Consider the following 17,421-nt stretch of genomic DNA (forward strand, 5'->3'; position numbering starts at 1 on the left):
CTCTTCAAAGAATGCTTCATGAGTCTCAACAAGAGGTTGAGATACTTAAAGAGAAAAATAAGGCCTTCTTGAAACTAGTGAGTTCATACTCCATTGATACGCGGACAAGGCTTGACATGCTACAGATTTCTAATGAAAATATTCTGGGAGACCACAAGAGGCTCATAACTAAGCTTAAGAGGCGCTGTCCTCTTCCTTCAGAGGCTTCCAGAATATAATGGAATTTTATAGATTTTATAGAGCCTGCTCCTTCCTTGCAGGTGAAAAGAATCTATCTGTTGTATACTCCTTTCCTGTTATAATAATTGGGTAAATTCTTAAACTTGCACTTGTGGTTTTTGCGTCTTTTCAAAATGACGGTTTGGAACCTTGTGCCTTATAGGTTCAAATAACCACATCAAATCTCTTAAATGACATATTTCAATGCATGTGAGTCCGAACTTCTGGCCCGGGTTAAACACGACTCGAAAATTTATTTGCCTTTTTCAAATGGGCATGAAATATAAATTGAGTAGAAGCCATGATAATAATGCAATATAGTAGTGAAGAGCATTAAGTACTATATACCCAAAACTTCAGGTTAGGGATTTCTCATATATATGGATCCATGGGTTTTCGGCCCATATCATATAATAATAATAAAATATGTGGAGAGCCTCAATTCATCCTTTGTGGTTTATCCTGATATTATTCATTTCACAGTGTATTCTTAACAACCGAATTCACAAAATATATTTCTTGAGGTGTCGATTATAACATAATCAAACTTTATTAAATTCATAATTTTCTTATGCCAAAGAAATATGTGGTGTACCACAATTTGCAATAATACCTCAAGGGTTGTCCATTTAACTATTGGAACTTTAAGCTCTCAATATTGTCAGATTTTGAACTTCATGCCAAAATCGCATATTTTCATGGTATGGACATTTTTACAATTTCCCATACATATTTCGGGACTTTAGGCCCTTACATAATTGTCCATGTTTTGAGCTCATCTGCGAGTTTAAGGAACTGCAAGTTCCTTTTTGTATATAGTGATGGTTTACCCAAAATGGTTAATATATATGTGTACGTCACTATTCATGTATACGATACTATTCATCCAATCATGAATAAGTGTCTATTCATGCGTACCGTACATTTGCCATTACAATTACTATTCATTTATACGGCACTATTAACCAATACGATACTATTACAATATTAAGGAACTCCAGGTCCTTATTTACATGTCAATGATCAAGGATCTTCAGGTTTGATCTACAAATATAGTACTAGAGAGACTGCTAGTACTCATATAATTATCATCATCAAATCTTCAGGTCCCGATGTAGTTATATGATGAGGATCAAGGAACTTCTAGTCCTGATCTCTGTATGCATTAAAACTCATCATATCACACAATTAATTCATAAAATAAATTGTTATAAATTGCTTGTAAATAAATTGCTGGTATGGACGATAATCTCGCACCATACTTTATTTAAATGTAAATGTACGGTAAAATAAATTTATAAATTAAATTGCTTGTAAATAAATTGCTAATATGGACAATAATCCCGCACCATGCTTTAAATAAATGTAAATGTGTGGTAAATAAATTCATAAATTAAATTGCTTCATGTATGGACGTTAATCCCGCACCATACTTTAAATAATAAAGTAATTGTGCGATAAAGTAAAAGTGCTTATATGGGCACTAATTCTACTCCATACTTTTAAATAAAAAGTAAACGCAATTATGTGGATGATAAACCCGTGCTACACTTTTAAATATATACTGCTGTATGGGTAATAAACCTACATCATACAATAAATGTGGGGATAAAACTACCACATATTATATATTATGGGCAATATAACTGCGACACTATTCAAGATATAACAAGATGAGTTTTAAGATCACACCATCATTTTTATTACGATAATATGTGTTACAATGTGATGCTAATGAAATTACACTACCATAAAATAACAGGATGGGGTATAAAACCGCACCATTCCAAATTACAGTACGAAAAAATAAATTAAACAAACATGGATGAAACAACATAAAAATTGTGAAAATACAAAAAAGGAAGTTTGCATGTCGTCATAGTAGTAAAGTGAGAGGAGACATATGGCAGAGAGGAGACAGAGAAATAACCACATAGTGTTGAGCTATAAAATTTAGAAGCAAAGAGGAGAGACTATCGTGCTGATAACGTGTTATAAAAATAAAATAATCAGAGTATGAAAAGTACCACTGAATATTGGGAGTAGAATTATATTTGCTTTTCTGGTGTTTACACTGACAGAATTCTCTCATATAGGACTCACTAACACTCCGATTTCACACTCTCTCTTCTTTCCTCTCACTTTTCCTTTCTTCTCTTCCTTTCTTTCCTCTATTCTCCGTTGGTGTGTTCTACTAAGCAATTGGAAGCCTATTTATAGGCAAATTGGATGGCGTCCAACATCATCATTAAGGTTTTGGAATATTATTTCCTTCTTTTCTTTATGCAGGGCTCCATAATTTTCTTTACAACCAGTTTTTTTAGTGAAAAAACTAAAAAACTATTTTATTTTCTTTTTTACTTTTTTACTTTTTTTTTGTCAAAAAGTAAAACACAAGTGTTTTTTTTGTCAATAAACACTAGTCAGACAGAGGAAATTGAGTAATAAAAAAAACAAGTAGGTGATGAAGATCAAGGATTGAAATATCGATAATATCGGATAGGGGATATTTTAGAACATGTGTACTTATCGTATAAATATCAATAATATCGTGGAAATTTAAGGGAAATTTCGACAATAATAATATTCTTCAATTATCATCAACATTTGGTCAATATATTGCGATATGGAACATGGAATAGAAAAAAAAATAATGACAAGGGCTTATATGCGAGCACGCACATGGGGATTCGAACACGTGCCACTTCCATTCTTCCTTCAACGCCTTAACCACCACACTGCTGATGACTTTGTTACACACAAAACCAGGCCTTTCCCTACCCTTCATATCCCATGCCTTTTGGGATGAAATCGAGTAGCTCAGATCCATATGGGTGACATGTCAACCCTTTCCCTACCCTTCAAATGATTTTGCTTACGATGCAATGTCAACCAATCTCATATCCATATGGGTGACATGTTAACAAATAGATGGAAAATTATTTTAGGAATTTAACATTTGATAACTAATCTTCATAGCAAACGTTCTCTACACATAGAGATGATGAAGACAGTGAAAATTTTGAACCTCATAGGAACTCTATGTGGTACTAAGTCACTCATGTATCTTCCCATCCAATGTATAAAATGTAAAATATTGATAGTAAATCATTATAAAATAAACGATTATGGTGTGTTTAGCATCAAAACAATTAAATGTTGGCCAAACATTCAAAGCATTAAGCATGGTAATAGATACTCAACATGGAAAAATACTTGGAATTAACATTGACTAAAGTAATTGAGTATTCATGGCTAGGTTACATCGTAGCCCTAGCAAAAAGAAATTAGTTCATGACAACTTTAATAAAAACCATGATAAATAGTATCATAGGAAAGAAAAAACCAATTGAAGATTTCATCTTTGCACGACAGCAACTCTAGCTCTAGGTCGTCTTCTTTGTCTCTCTTAAACTCTCTCTCTCCTTTGAGTGTTTCGGCTATGAGTATGAATGTGTAGGAATTTGAGGGTAGATGATGGAGGATGCTCCTGATTAATGAGCTAAACTCTCTATTTATAATACTCCTACAAATCCTACTTATCTAAGATATAATTACAATTATTATAAAGTAGTAGGATTCCTTCTAAAATAGGGTCTTCTTTATTTCTCCTTTTTTGACTTGATAAGACTTGAACCATTTTAAACTAGGAAATTTGACAACATTCCTTGCAACAAAAGGAATGACTTGGCTTCTTTTTAATTAAACTCCAATCTTCATCTTCTTGCCCTTTTTAGCACACTTTCTCCTATTTCACAATTCCTTCACAAATCTCACAAAACCAATTAAAACAACCAATTTAATCCAAGAAAATTAATAAATAAATAAGCAAAGGAGGCATGAAATATATATATATATAATATAGACTTATCAAATACCCCCAAACCTATCTTTTGCTAGTCCTCGATCAAAACTCAAAATTAAAAATAAATTAAAACAAACAAACTAAACTAAATCACTTTCACAGGTAATCTCGATGGCACTTAGCATGTGCCACAAGCCTTTAAACCTTTAGGTGTCCTTAGTAGAAGGAGTTGTGTCTCCTGAGGGTTTATCAATCATGACACCCACAAACGCTCATTGCAAAACAAATTCGTTAAAGCAATATTTCCAACAAACTAATAATAACCAATGAATGCCAATCACAATTCAAAAACTAAAGTTATGCCACTACAAATAAAATGCATTATAGTGAATAAGTGTAAAGCCAATACTCCAAGCACTTGAACTTAAAGATACCCACACTCGGTGTGTGTACAAATTCGCCTTGACTCTAGGCCTCACTGGATAACTCTCAATTTTCTCACAAAACCTAGGGTTGCACTCTTGCCCCACATATGTGAATGAAGTTAGGTAAAGAAATCAAAATGTAAGACACATATGCATCCAAAATGAATAAAAGGCAATTTCAGAAAATAGATCTCATGGAAAAGAAATCAAATACTAAGAACCATAGATGAAGTACATACCTCCACTTCCGAGCAAGAAGTTCCCAAATATCCGTTTTAGCTATATGCTCTTGTAATTGTATAGCTCCTGACTTAATATACATACCTAAGAATTCTATATCTTGTTTTTCAAGTTCTACTTTATTCCTACTTATAACTATACCACTATCAATAAATTCTTTTAAAATAATTTCTAAGTGTTTTCTATGTTCAGGGAAACAATTTTGGACCATCATAAGAGATTAATCCAAAGATTTCCTAGTAAGAAAGAAATAAAAGAACTCATAGATCTTATAGATAGTAAGCCAAAACAAATAAAACTCCAGTCATTAGAAATTATTGAGCAATTAAAATTAAAAGTGCAAAAATTACAATTAGTACAAAAAAAAACATTAACTAAACAAGTAGAAAAGTTACATAGTAAAATAGATAGACTTTTAGTTTAATGACATGTTTTCTAGACAACAATAATCAAAAGAATAATTGCCCTAGTATAGAGAAACAAAAGACTAGTTCATTAATAACAATTAATTATGAGTTAGAATTGTCAAAAGAAAATATATAAAATTCAAACAACAGCCATGATAGATATAGGAAGCACAAAAAATGCAATAAAAGAAGAGTTAGTGCCAGAATAATTTAGGCAAAAACTAGCTAGACCAGTAAGAATTATACAGTTTGATACAAGACTTGTATACTTAACACACTACATTAATAATATACCAATTAGGATAGAAAGACAGCAGTTTAATTTACTCTTAACCTTTATATCCTCAGTAGGATCATATCCCTTTAGAAGTGTAAAAAAGAGAGTTCAGAGAGAGGGTATCAGATAGAGAGGCTTCTCCTCTCATCCTTAGCCATCCTTAGTAGAAAACCAATGTATATAGTTTGTAACTCCAATGAGAGAAGTACAACACCAGAGAAGAAAAAATCTCAGTACTTCCTCCTTCAGTTTTCAATCAATAAAACTCCATTTGTTCATATATTTTCTCTTATCTATTTACTTACTCCAACCACTATTAATACCGTCGACCACTATTAATATCTCTCCCCCACTGTTAATACCCAGTGATAATAGTAGTTCCAGCAACATAAGCAATTAAGTAAGTTTTTTCTCTTTTATTTTTGGTTTTCTTAGTAGATTTCTTATTCAAAACAAGGAAACACTTTTCATAATTATGTTATTATCTTACTAAACTGACGATCAATACTTTGTTTGAGCACTTGGTCATGTTTGATATTTGCCATAACAATAATTGGATGTCTGTCAGGGAACCTCTAAGTTCTGCTCCATAGCCCTTTAAGTTGGCGTTTTGCAGTTTCATGTTCTAGGCAAGGTATCTGGTTGTTATTTTGGCCTTTAGAAACCTTGACCGAGCCCCGCTTGAAAATAATGGTATCAGAGCTTTAGTTTAGCACCTTAGAAATATAATTATACCAGTAAAGTACCTTGAGGACAGAAATCAACCAACACAACTAATAAAAAACAACGTTTTATAATATGTTAAAATTTTGTTAATCACAAGTTAACAACAGTAAACCCTTTGCATGTTTGGCCTTTAGGGACACCTATTAGAATAAAAGAAATGTTGCAAGAATTAAAGAAACAGAAAGCAGAATACCAAAAAGAAATTAGAAATCTAGAAGAATTAATAAGATCACTAGAAGTAGATAATTATCCTAGAAGAAAATTAGAAGTACAAAATAGCATAACAAGAATCATTTATAAGTCTATAAAGAATACATAGAAGCTTTCCAGGAGCATTTAGGCATCTTAAAAGAAAAAGGTAGACTTAGATAAATTTAAATAATATGATAATACCTCAATTTAGAAATCAGTGAACAACAAAGGAAAAAATTAACTCTAGACAATAATACATTAGTTTGTTATTTTCTACAAAAAGAACACAAACATCTTTTACATAGCAGTAATAATCCCTTAGAAAATGGTATTATTGACCTTTTAATTAGTCAAGCAGAAAGTGTAAAATTTGAACATAATAAGAATAATAGAATAATTCAACTATTACTAGAATATTTTCAGAAAAATTCCTTAAAAACAATTAGACAAAACCTAGAATATATAACATCCCAATTAGAAGATAATAATAGGAATATCCAAAGATTTCCTAGTAAGAAGGAAATAAAAGAACTCATAGATCTTATAGATAGTAAGCCAAAACAAATAGAACTCCAGTCATAAGAAATTATTGAGCAATTAAAATTAGAAGTGCAAAAAATACAATTAGTACAAAAAACATTAACTGAACGAGTAGAAAGTTACATAGTAAAATAGATAGACTTTTAGTTTAATGACATATTCTAAAATTAATAATAAATATATAAAGGCATTAGAAGAAGTTGGTCAACTACATAAAGAACCAGTAGGTCTCACAAACTTTACAACATCTGTAGTAAGCACTAATATCCCTATAAGACAAAACAATTTAATTATCCAACTAATTTTAAATTTAGCTGAAAAAGTAGACCAATTAGAAGAACAAATAACATAAATTAATCAAGTAGTACACAATACTACTTCTACACTACCCAAAGACTTAGTTGATAAATTAGAAAATTTAACCTTGGGAAATAATCCTCATAGAAGAAAAAACAGAATAAATCCATTTGATAATAGTAAATGGAACTCTTTAGAAGAAAAGGAAAAGAAATAGTTAGAACAGAAGATATATACCCTCGTGAACAAGAAGCACAAGAATTTCTTAGAAAAGGCTTTAAAAAATCTCAGAAAAATAAATATAATTTATATCAATTAGGAAGATTTGAAAATATACATAGTATTGTAAGTAGCATTAGTCAACATGAAGTTAGCTGTATAGATAAAGAAGTAACTCTTAATTTACTTAGTAACACAGCAATAGAACATCTTAGAAAATCACACTATCAACAAATTCATATAGGAACAATTATGATAGGAATAGCTGGACTCACTAGAGAACAAGTAGGAACTAAAGCACTAGTATACATATATGATGACAGATAGGATAACCATCAGCTAGCAACCATAGCTACAACAGAAGTAGACCTTAGCACAAACTTAGAAGTCATAGTATGTATTCCTAATTATGTCATGAATATTAGAGAATTTAGTAAACATATTAAAATTAGCATAAGAACAAAAAATTATAATATGAAAGGTGAGTATAAAAATGTAAGCCTTAGTCTTATGCATGTAGGAAAAATTTCAGATAGTTATAATTATAAATTTAAAGTAGAATTTCAAAATTTAGTACAAACTTTTGGTAGTAAACATGTTAATATGATAGAGGCAAAACCAATAGATAATAGTTTTTTGGAAGGAACATAATGGATTTTACCCAATTTACAAGTAGCAAAACATAGGCAACCTGATAAAGCACAAATTTTTAAAGATCGTATAGGTGAAGCAGTAGTAAGATTTACTAATTATTATAAACAGATAAATGATATAGAAGACTTAGAAAGTGAATTAGAAGAAGAAATACATATGGCATTTGATAACTTAGAAATAAATATGATTGAGCATAATTGTAATGCCCCGAAAAATTCAAGGTAGATTTTCATATTTTAGTGAAAAATAATATTGTGGTGGAGAATGATTATGGGTATTTTATCAAGTGATTTTGGATTGAGATTATTAAATTAAGTGTGTTTAATTTGAAGTTGGACAAACATGACCAAAATATCCTTATGTGTGGATAATTACCAAAATATCCTTGTAGGTTAAAAAAATAATTAATATAAATAAATAAATTTTTAAAAAGAAGCCAACGTGCAAGCCAAGCTTTTGTTCTTCTCTTCATTCTTCCCCCCTTCCCTCTTTCTCTTAAAAAAAAATCCGATTTTGGGGATGAGTTGTTCATCTATTGGGGGGGTGAGTCATCTAGTCTAGGCTAGGGATATTAATTACTTAGGCTAAGATAAGATTAGGGATGAAAGGAATGAAATTTGGGTGAGGAAGAAGAAGGAGAAAAGGAAGAAGAGAAGAGAAGAAAATTATCTAAGGTGAGTCAATTTCGAATTTGTGATTTTTAACTTAGTGTTTGTGTGTTTCTAGTTCCTTAAAGAGTATGTTGAGTCATTTGAGAGATGGGAAAATTGAATTGGAAGAGGTTGAATCTCTATTTTCGGGTTGGGTGCATAGAGTAATTTTTCAAGTATGGGTGTTGTTGATTTTGGTTTCATTTTGGGTTTTTGATGAGTTCTAATGATAAGTATGAAGTTTAGAAGTGTTTTAGAAGCCTTAGGAACAACTTGGAAGTGATAGAATGGTTGAAAATGACTTAGAACCAAATCTGGAAATTTGCATTTTCTAAAAATTGCAGTCCGTGAGCCTCACTTTGGCTCTATTTTTCTCTCAATCCTTTGTGTGTTTGAGGAAGCCATAACTAGACTTGACAAGGAACAAAACACAATAGGTTCCGTGGAATTTGGTTGAGTTTTGATAGGTCAAACACATGTGCAAAGTTCGGAAGAAAAAAAAATGTTTTCTGCAGAACAACCAGCCTTTGAAGCTAGTTTTCTCCTTCGTTTTAGCTCCGTTTTGAGTGTGGTTTGTTGGATTAGAAACTAGAGAGAATAACCTTCAAAACCACTACAAGTTTGCTCAATTTTGTTAACTTTTGGAGGGTCAAAATGTGTCACAAAGTCTGAGTTTTTAATCTGGAAAAAGCAGGGGAAGTTGTAGATTTTTGGGAAGATGATGAACAATAACCGAAAAACTAGCCCGTTCGCGGCTCCGGCAAGTGGCGGTGCTTGGTGGCTATTCCAGCAGCCTCCGATGCCATATTTTTGGTCTAGTTGACTCGATTTCTCGATCCAAGGTGGTGCAAAGTATGGATTGTTATGGGGGCCACGAGACCCAAATGGTAACTTGTGGATAACAGGTCTAGTTGGCCTTGTTTTGGTGTTGACAAGGCATAGGACAAAGTTTTAGATTATTTTGGATGAGTTTTGGCTGATTTGGACCTCGGGTTGGTCCTAGGGGCATTTTCATCATTTTCACGCAAAATCTTTGAAATGCATAAGGTTGAGGTTGGACTTAGGGGAAATAAAGTGAAGACTGCTCAATAATAATTTGAATTTGAATTTGAATTTGTTCAGGAATTGGATCAGAATGGTAGATTCAACAACTCCGAGAATCTCTTAAGGGTAAATTTTGGTACTTTAGCTAGCTGGACATGAGGTAGGGTTTCCTGATTCCTAATGATTGGGTTATGTCAATTTTAATCTTGGTGCTTATACATAGTACTATAAATATGAATATTATTGTTGCTTTGCTTGGTGAATATTATTTGATGTTATGTGAATATTATTATTGCTCTTTCTTCGTGGATATTATTTGAAGTTGGGTGAATATTATTATTCATGTGATTAAGCCTGATATATATATATTGTTATTATTTGTATTATTATTATGTAGAGATAAATGAGGTTTGCACTGCATTACATATGCATCATAAAGACAGTGGTGTTTGAGGTGTGTGTGTATGTGTGTGTGTGTGTGTCGTTTGAGGTATATCTAAGGGGTGAGAGACGGCCTTAGATATATATGAGTAATAAAAATGCGGAATATATTTAGGTGACGGGAGCAGGGCTTGAATATATAGAGGTGATGGGAGCAGGGCCTCTAATGAAAGTGAAAGTTGATAAATTCGTAAACAAAAGAAAAATGGGTTAAGGGACCAATGGGCGCTAGTTCATATTTTAGGGTATTCGGAGCCACAATGGTAAAACACATGGTATGGGACATACAGGCTTGTTACCCTAATATATGAATTAGTGGGATTAGAAGGGACTGAGTTCATGACATCACTGCATATGCAAATTTATTTATCTGGTATGGTTGCATAATTTCTGTATCTTGTGTTGTTTGATGCATGACACTTTGATTAACTGTGATAGCTGACCTTGAGGGGTTTGACGGTACTCTACTGGGCATTAGAATGCTCATAACCCAATAGATTGTGCAGGATTCAAGGCGAAGTTTAAGGAAGCGAGTTTCAACCAAGCTACTAGGCTTTTATTGTTGATTTGTGTAATTAACTTTTGTAAGTAGTCAATCGTTTGATAAAAATTTTACTGTGTATTTAACTACGAGCTACTGCACCTTTGATTCTGTGTTGTTAAGTAAATTTGTATTTATTGGTGGCTCTTTTTCTCATCATATCATCATTGTAGGATTTTATTCTTATGACTATGGTATGACTCACACCCTGATTCGGGAATATTCCTTATTTTCGAATCGAGGCGTGACAATAATTTTGATAATATAGTTGATAAACTTATAGATGACATAGATAATTTAGATGAAGAAGAATATATAGAAAAATATAAGACTTGTGATTTAGGATTACATAGAATATTAGATAAAGAAATGAAGGATTTAATATTAAATATAGGATTATAACATATTTTAGGAGAAAAAAATATCAAAATATGTTAATTGAAGTAGAATGCATGCCAGTACAAGATCAATATAGTTCAACTGGACCATCTGTAACCCCTGCAAGTAGAACAGACCAACAAAATCTTAGACAAACCAATGAACCATATAGAGAAAATAATGAAGAATCTTTTAGGAGTGTTTTCCAACAAGAAACATTTGGAGTAAGAAAAAATAGAATCCCTTATAAAGGAATTGAACAAATTAGTTTAGCAGGAAATATACTAAACTTAGATCATGCAGACCCACAAGATTGGGAAAAAACTATAGAAAGATGGGAAAAAGGATGTGTACATGCAGCATTAATGTTAGATTTTAGTAATAATAAAGATATGTTAGATTACTTTGAACATATTTTAGATGGAATGATTTTTTATTACTTCCAAGCATGGAAAATTAAAAATCCAAGAGAACATCAAACAGCAAAATAAATGTTTAATATAGATGCTTTTGTTAAATTAATCAAATATGAATTTTTAGATCATAACAGATTAGATGGTAGAAATGAATAAGAACAAATTAGAGCCATAAGAAATTTAGAACAACTACAAATCTGTGATTCACAATATATTAGTGAATATACTTCAGACTTTTTCAAGTATTGAGGTAGAACAGGTAGAATGGATGATCTTAATTTGTTAGATACTTATATGACAAAAATTAAAGGACCAATAAGAGAAAGAATTTGAAATGAATGGCAAAAACACCCTAGGAAATTAGATGTATCCATAGGAACTAGAATACAACATGTATATAATATATTACAATCAGAATGTAGTCAAATAAAAGCAAAAAGACAAATTAGAAAACAATTTTATGTGAGTTGTAAAAATATAGATTTATCAAAACAATATGGATGTCATAGAAAAATTAAATAGAAAAAGCCCTATAGAAATAGTTATAGAAAATATAGACCTTATAAACAACAATATAAAACTTTTATATGCACTTCACATGCACACACTATACAATCCAACGAATTCACATGACTATTTCATATTCACATGCACAAACAAACAAAACTCTTTAAAATATGGATTGCTACATTGTTGCTACTGCTGTTGGTACTATCACTGTGCTGCATCGACACTCATTACGCTGCTGCTGGAAAAAAGACAAGACTTCACATGTTGCTTTGGTCTTTTACGAAGGAGAGAAAGGCCTAGGATTTGCATGTCATTGGGTTTTAAGATAAGGGGCTTTTCTATCATTTTGAAAACATTTTGGGTGTTTTTGAAAGGAGTTTGTTTCTTTTGAGTTCTTTTGAGTTTTTTATATCACTGACTCCTCTCTCTCTCTCTCTCTCTCTCTCTCTCTCTCTCATTTCAAAAATTGCAAAGTGTTGAATGTTGGATCTGATTTCCTCCCCTAGCTTGGCTGCCTCTCTCCTTGCCAACTCACACATCAATGTTAAACTCCACATTTGCTAATGTTGTTTGGCCCTTCTCTCCACTTTCATCATTTTCTTTGACTTTTAACAACTTAAAAGGGAATCAACTAACCATCAACTGAAATTCCAGCTTATCTAAGTAAAACATTGTTACCAAGTGGTGTGATAACAAGTAGAAAATGGAGGGTAACATCTAATGGAGGTAAAACTGGCCCAAAACAGGCTTCCAGAGCGAGGAACAATGCTGGATTGGTTTGACAGACTCTTAATGGGAAAATAGAGAAAAGGGAGAAAAAAAGAAAGATATATAAAATTACAAAATTACTATACTCTTAATGGGTGATAACGGGTATTTGGAAATTCACACCACACGACCCGTTAGAAGAGCCGATCTTAAAGGTGGGCGGGAAGGCCCCTATATATTAACTATTGGCCATGGGCCTCTGATGAAATTAAATGAGGGACGCGATTCCTCTTCCCATAAGGTTTCCTCATTTCCCAAGTAGCAGCAGTGCCTCTCCTAGTTTCTCCATGGAAGAATTCTATTTAATCCATCGATCTCTTAATAATCCACCACCATATTTTTCAATGTTTTTCCCATCTCTCTTCAACTTCAATCCATCCATTATTTTAGTTTCTCGCATCCCTCTTTTCTCATATCATATTGCAATCCTAAGAACACTCTAAAAAGCTCACAAATAGTCTTTGAGATTGATGGTGACCAAGAGGGGAGGAGCATGAGAATTTGAAAAGGTAATTAGATTTATAAATTTTTATTTTTATTTGTTCCTATCTAGCAAACTATTTTTTCAATTTCCAATATGAACAAAACACAAAGATATAGAGTGGTAATCAAATTTATGAATTCTTGATTGAATTACATGTATCTTAGCATTGTAGGTGTATATAAATCAGGTGCAGGTACAAAGTGGAGTTTCTCAAATTTTAATTTCAACACAACTAGCTTGAATAATGCTCTACAAGATTAAGGCTTTTTTATATAAACTTTAACCAGGTTTAATTCCTCTTTGTTTGTTGCTTAAATTTTTTTTCTTGGTAGCACTTTAGTTCATTGGTTGTGTTTACTGTGCTAGTTGTGTTTGGTGTGTTTGTTTTGTTCATTGGTTGTCTATTTTTCACTTTCTAGACTTAAGAGTTGCACTAGAAAAATAGTTATGAAACATGAATCTAGAAGTGCAAAAAAAAAAAAATCAAATGAGAAAAGTAGAAAAATTATTCAAACTCAAAAAGGAGCTCTTGATAAGTGTATGACATCTACTCTAACTTGCATCACACTAATTCAACTTATATGATGATCAGGCATTCAAGCCAAATTAAACATTAAGCACATCAAAAGATACTCAATAAAAAGGGAAAAACTTGAAATTAATATTAACCAAGAAATTGAGTATTCATAATTAGGCTAGCCCTAGCTAAGAAAATTAATTACTCATAATCATAATTGAAATCACAATGAAAATAGAATAAGTTTAGATAAACCCTAGGCTAACTCCTCCTTCCTCTTGTCATTGTCTTCTTCATCAAATGAATTGAATGAGGTTGGTGATCAATTTAAGAATGAAAAAAATGAGGAAAAAAATGAAAGAAAATGATACAAATGAATTGAATGAGGTTGGTGATCAATTTGAGAATGAAAATGGAACATAACAAATAAGTTATGCTTTGAATATCTATGATCCAAGAAATTGAGATAACATTGATAACAAAACAAAGGATCTTTTAGTAGAAAAGGGTCTTATAAGAGAAAGTAATCTCAAGTTTCCTATGGGTGGGCTTTCTAGGCATTTTTCATATTCTTTTTATACAAGAAAGTTACCAAATGGAGAGAAACAAGATAGAAAATGGCTAGTGTACTCAAAAGATGTGGACAAAGTATATTGTTTCTGCTATAAGTTGTTTATATCTTGTAAAATAAAAGCTTGTTAGCAAATGAAAGGCTTAATGATTGGAAACATTTAAGTGAGAGGTTTAAAAAGACATGAGAATAGTATTGAGCATATCACTAATATGAGAATTCGGATTGATTTACAAATTAGATTGAAAAAGAATGAAACAATTGATAAAGAGATAAAAATGCAAATTAAAAAAGAGAAAAGAATATTGAAAACTAGTTTTAGTAAGAATAATTTCTGCTGTGAGATGTCTTGCTAAAAGAAGTTTAGCTTTTCGTGGATAGAATGAGAAAATTTACCAAGATAATAATGGTAACTTTTTGGGGTTGCTTTTATTGATTGCAGAATTTGATTTGGTAATGAAAGAGCATTTAGATGTATTCAAAATAATGAGATTTTTTATCACTATCTTAGCCATAAAATTCAAAATGAGTTGATTGGTATGCTAGGCTCTAAAGCTAGAAGTGCTATAATTGAAAAAATCAAAGAGGCAAAATATTTTTATGTAATACTTGATTGTACTCCAGATGCAAGTCATCATGAGCAAACGACTTTAATAATTCGATGTGGAGATGTGTCAAATGTTCCAATAAAGGTAGAAGAGTATTTTTTAGAGTTCTTAAAAGTGAATGATACATTTAGATTTGGGCTCTTTAATAAGTTACAAGCTATATTACAGTCTCTTATACTTGATATTAATAATGTAACGGGCCAATGTTATGATAATGGATCTAACATAAAGGGGAAAACAGTGGTGTGCACAAGAGGCTTCTTGAAATAAATCATAGGGCATTTTATGTGTCATGTGCTTGTCATTCTCTTAATTTAACACTTTGTGATATGGCAAACTCAAGTGTTAAAGCTGTGTCATTTTTTGGAGTTGTGCAAGGAATGTATACTCTATTTGCTAGTTCTACAAAGAGATGGAATTTTTTTCAAGATCATATCTATGGATTAACTCTTAAACTATTGTCAACGACAAGATGGGAAAGTCATATTAATAGTGTTAGAGTCATAATAACCCAAACTGATGATATAATAGAAGCTTTGTTTGAATTGTCTAGAGTTAGTGAAGATACCAAAACAAAGAGTGAAGCTGAATCTTCGGTAACACATGAAATTGAAAGTTTTGAATTTTTGTTGAGCATGACTATATGGCATAACATTTTGAAAAAAATTGACTTGGTTAGCCGAAAATTGCAATCTGACTGGAGATATGTAACTTGATGCTGCAATAAAAAATTTGAAGGGGCATGTTTCTTATTTTGAAGACTATAGGCAAAATGGGTTCACATATGTCTTACTTTCTACAAAAAATATTGCATCTAAGATGGAAATTAACCCTGTATTTCCTAAAAAAACGTCAACTTCATAGGAGAAAACAATTTGATGAAAATGATGTTGGAAATATGAGTGCTAAATTGCTATAAAATAAACAAAATAAATACTGCACATAAAAACAAATTTTTACAAAAGGAGAATTGAATTAGAAGAACTTTAATTGAGTCGATGCAAGTGTTGGACACTCTGACCTTAAGACGAATTACGCCACACACTGGTGCTTATGGTTCACTAGCATTCGCCTCCCAGGATACAATGACTCCCCTCCTTCTGAAAGAAGCACTGCAATTCACAAGGAACTTTGAACCCAAATTATGCAAGAACCTCTCTTTATGAAAACTCTAATGCTCTCTATATATGAAAGTCTGTATGTAGAGAATTAAACTGAATTAAATAAAACTGCAGGAGGATTGCTCTATTTATAGATGATGAAATACCCATTCCAAAAGGTATCCCAATCTGAAAAGGCAAACAATGCATCCCTTGGTCTGAAAAGTTGTCACCCCAAACAATGCATCCCTTTGGTTTGAAGAGTTGTCACCCCCCATGTGAAGATATTTTTAACCCAAGGGTCATGTCTTTAACCCAAATGGATTTTATTAATTTCCATTCAAATAGGAAAATTAATATTGGTTAATATTAAATTTCCAACAATCCCCCACATGAATGGAAATTGACTCAACAACATGCAAACAAAAAATGAAGACACTAGAGAGAGTCCCTACTGGAAGAATACTGAATCTGGATAGGTAGCTTTTGGCCTTGAACCTTCCATAGTGGAATACTATCAGATTTACTTGGCTAATCAGTGAACATGATGTCTTGAACTGTTCAACCGTTTGTGTAAATCCAGACAATAGCACTCACACAATACCCTTCTAAACATATCTGGTTAGATCGGTTGTGCTCGTTTTGGCCCTAAGCGATTCCTGGTATTCATGAGAGCTTTAGATAATTCAAGCCTTAAAAAATGCTCATAGAAACGGCCTCATTTCACACTCACATAGGTGACTTCCTATTAAGAGTATCCTGCACTACCCCACTCAGATTTCCAAGCTATAGAAATCATTAAAATCAAATATTACCCTAAAACACTCTACAGGCAGCACTGTTTCATCATAGGACATGGGTAGGAGATGTAATCTCGGCAGTGCTACTACTTAGTCATCCATAATTTGGTTGTCCCTTTTGAACCTAGATCTTGGGATCTCCAGTCAGCAAGGTTGGGTATCCACTATGGAGACTTTAAATATTTAGGCTTATACTCCCATTCCCCTCGATGATCAACTAACTCTCTAGTCTGACCTTTAAATATTGGATCCACTAGGTTGACTATTTCTGTAATATATTGCCATCATAATTTCATACATGGAAATAAATTTCATTCAAGAGTAGTTGAGCGTTTAATTTATTTTTTTAAGACTTAATAATTGTGCCAACTGAGTAACCTTCTAATACTCAGTTAGACACCCTCACATTTGTGGTACATATAAGAAGGTCTCTAACCTTCTCATACCTTGTATAAGAGAAATTTAAACTCTTATGAACACCAAAGTCTATCTCCACAAAAAACGTGGTGCTAGAAAACTTCAATTTTCTCTGTTAGGAAATAGAATTCCAAATTTTCCTTCATGTCTGTCACCCCCACAATTTTCACATAAT

The sequence above is a fragment of the Prunus mume genome, linkage group LG3 (assembly GCF_029339155.1).
Source record: "Prunus mume cultivar Tortuosa linkage group LG3, ASM2933915v1, whole genome shotgun sequence".
Taxonomy (NCBI): domain Eukaryota; kingdom Viridiplantae; phylum Streptophyta; class Magnoliopsida; order Rosales; family Rosaceae; genus Prunus; species Prunus mume.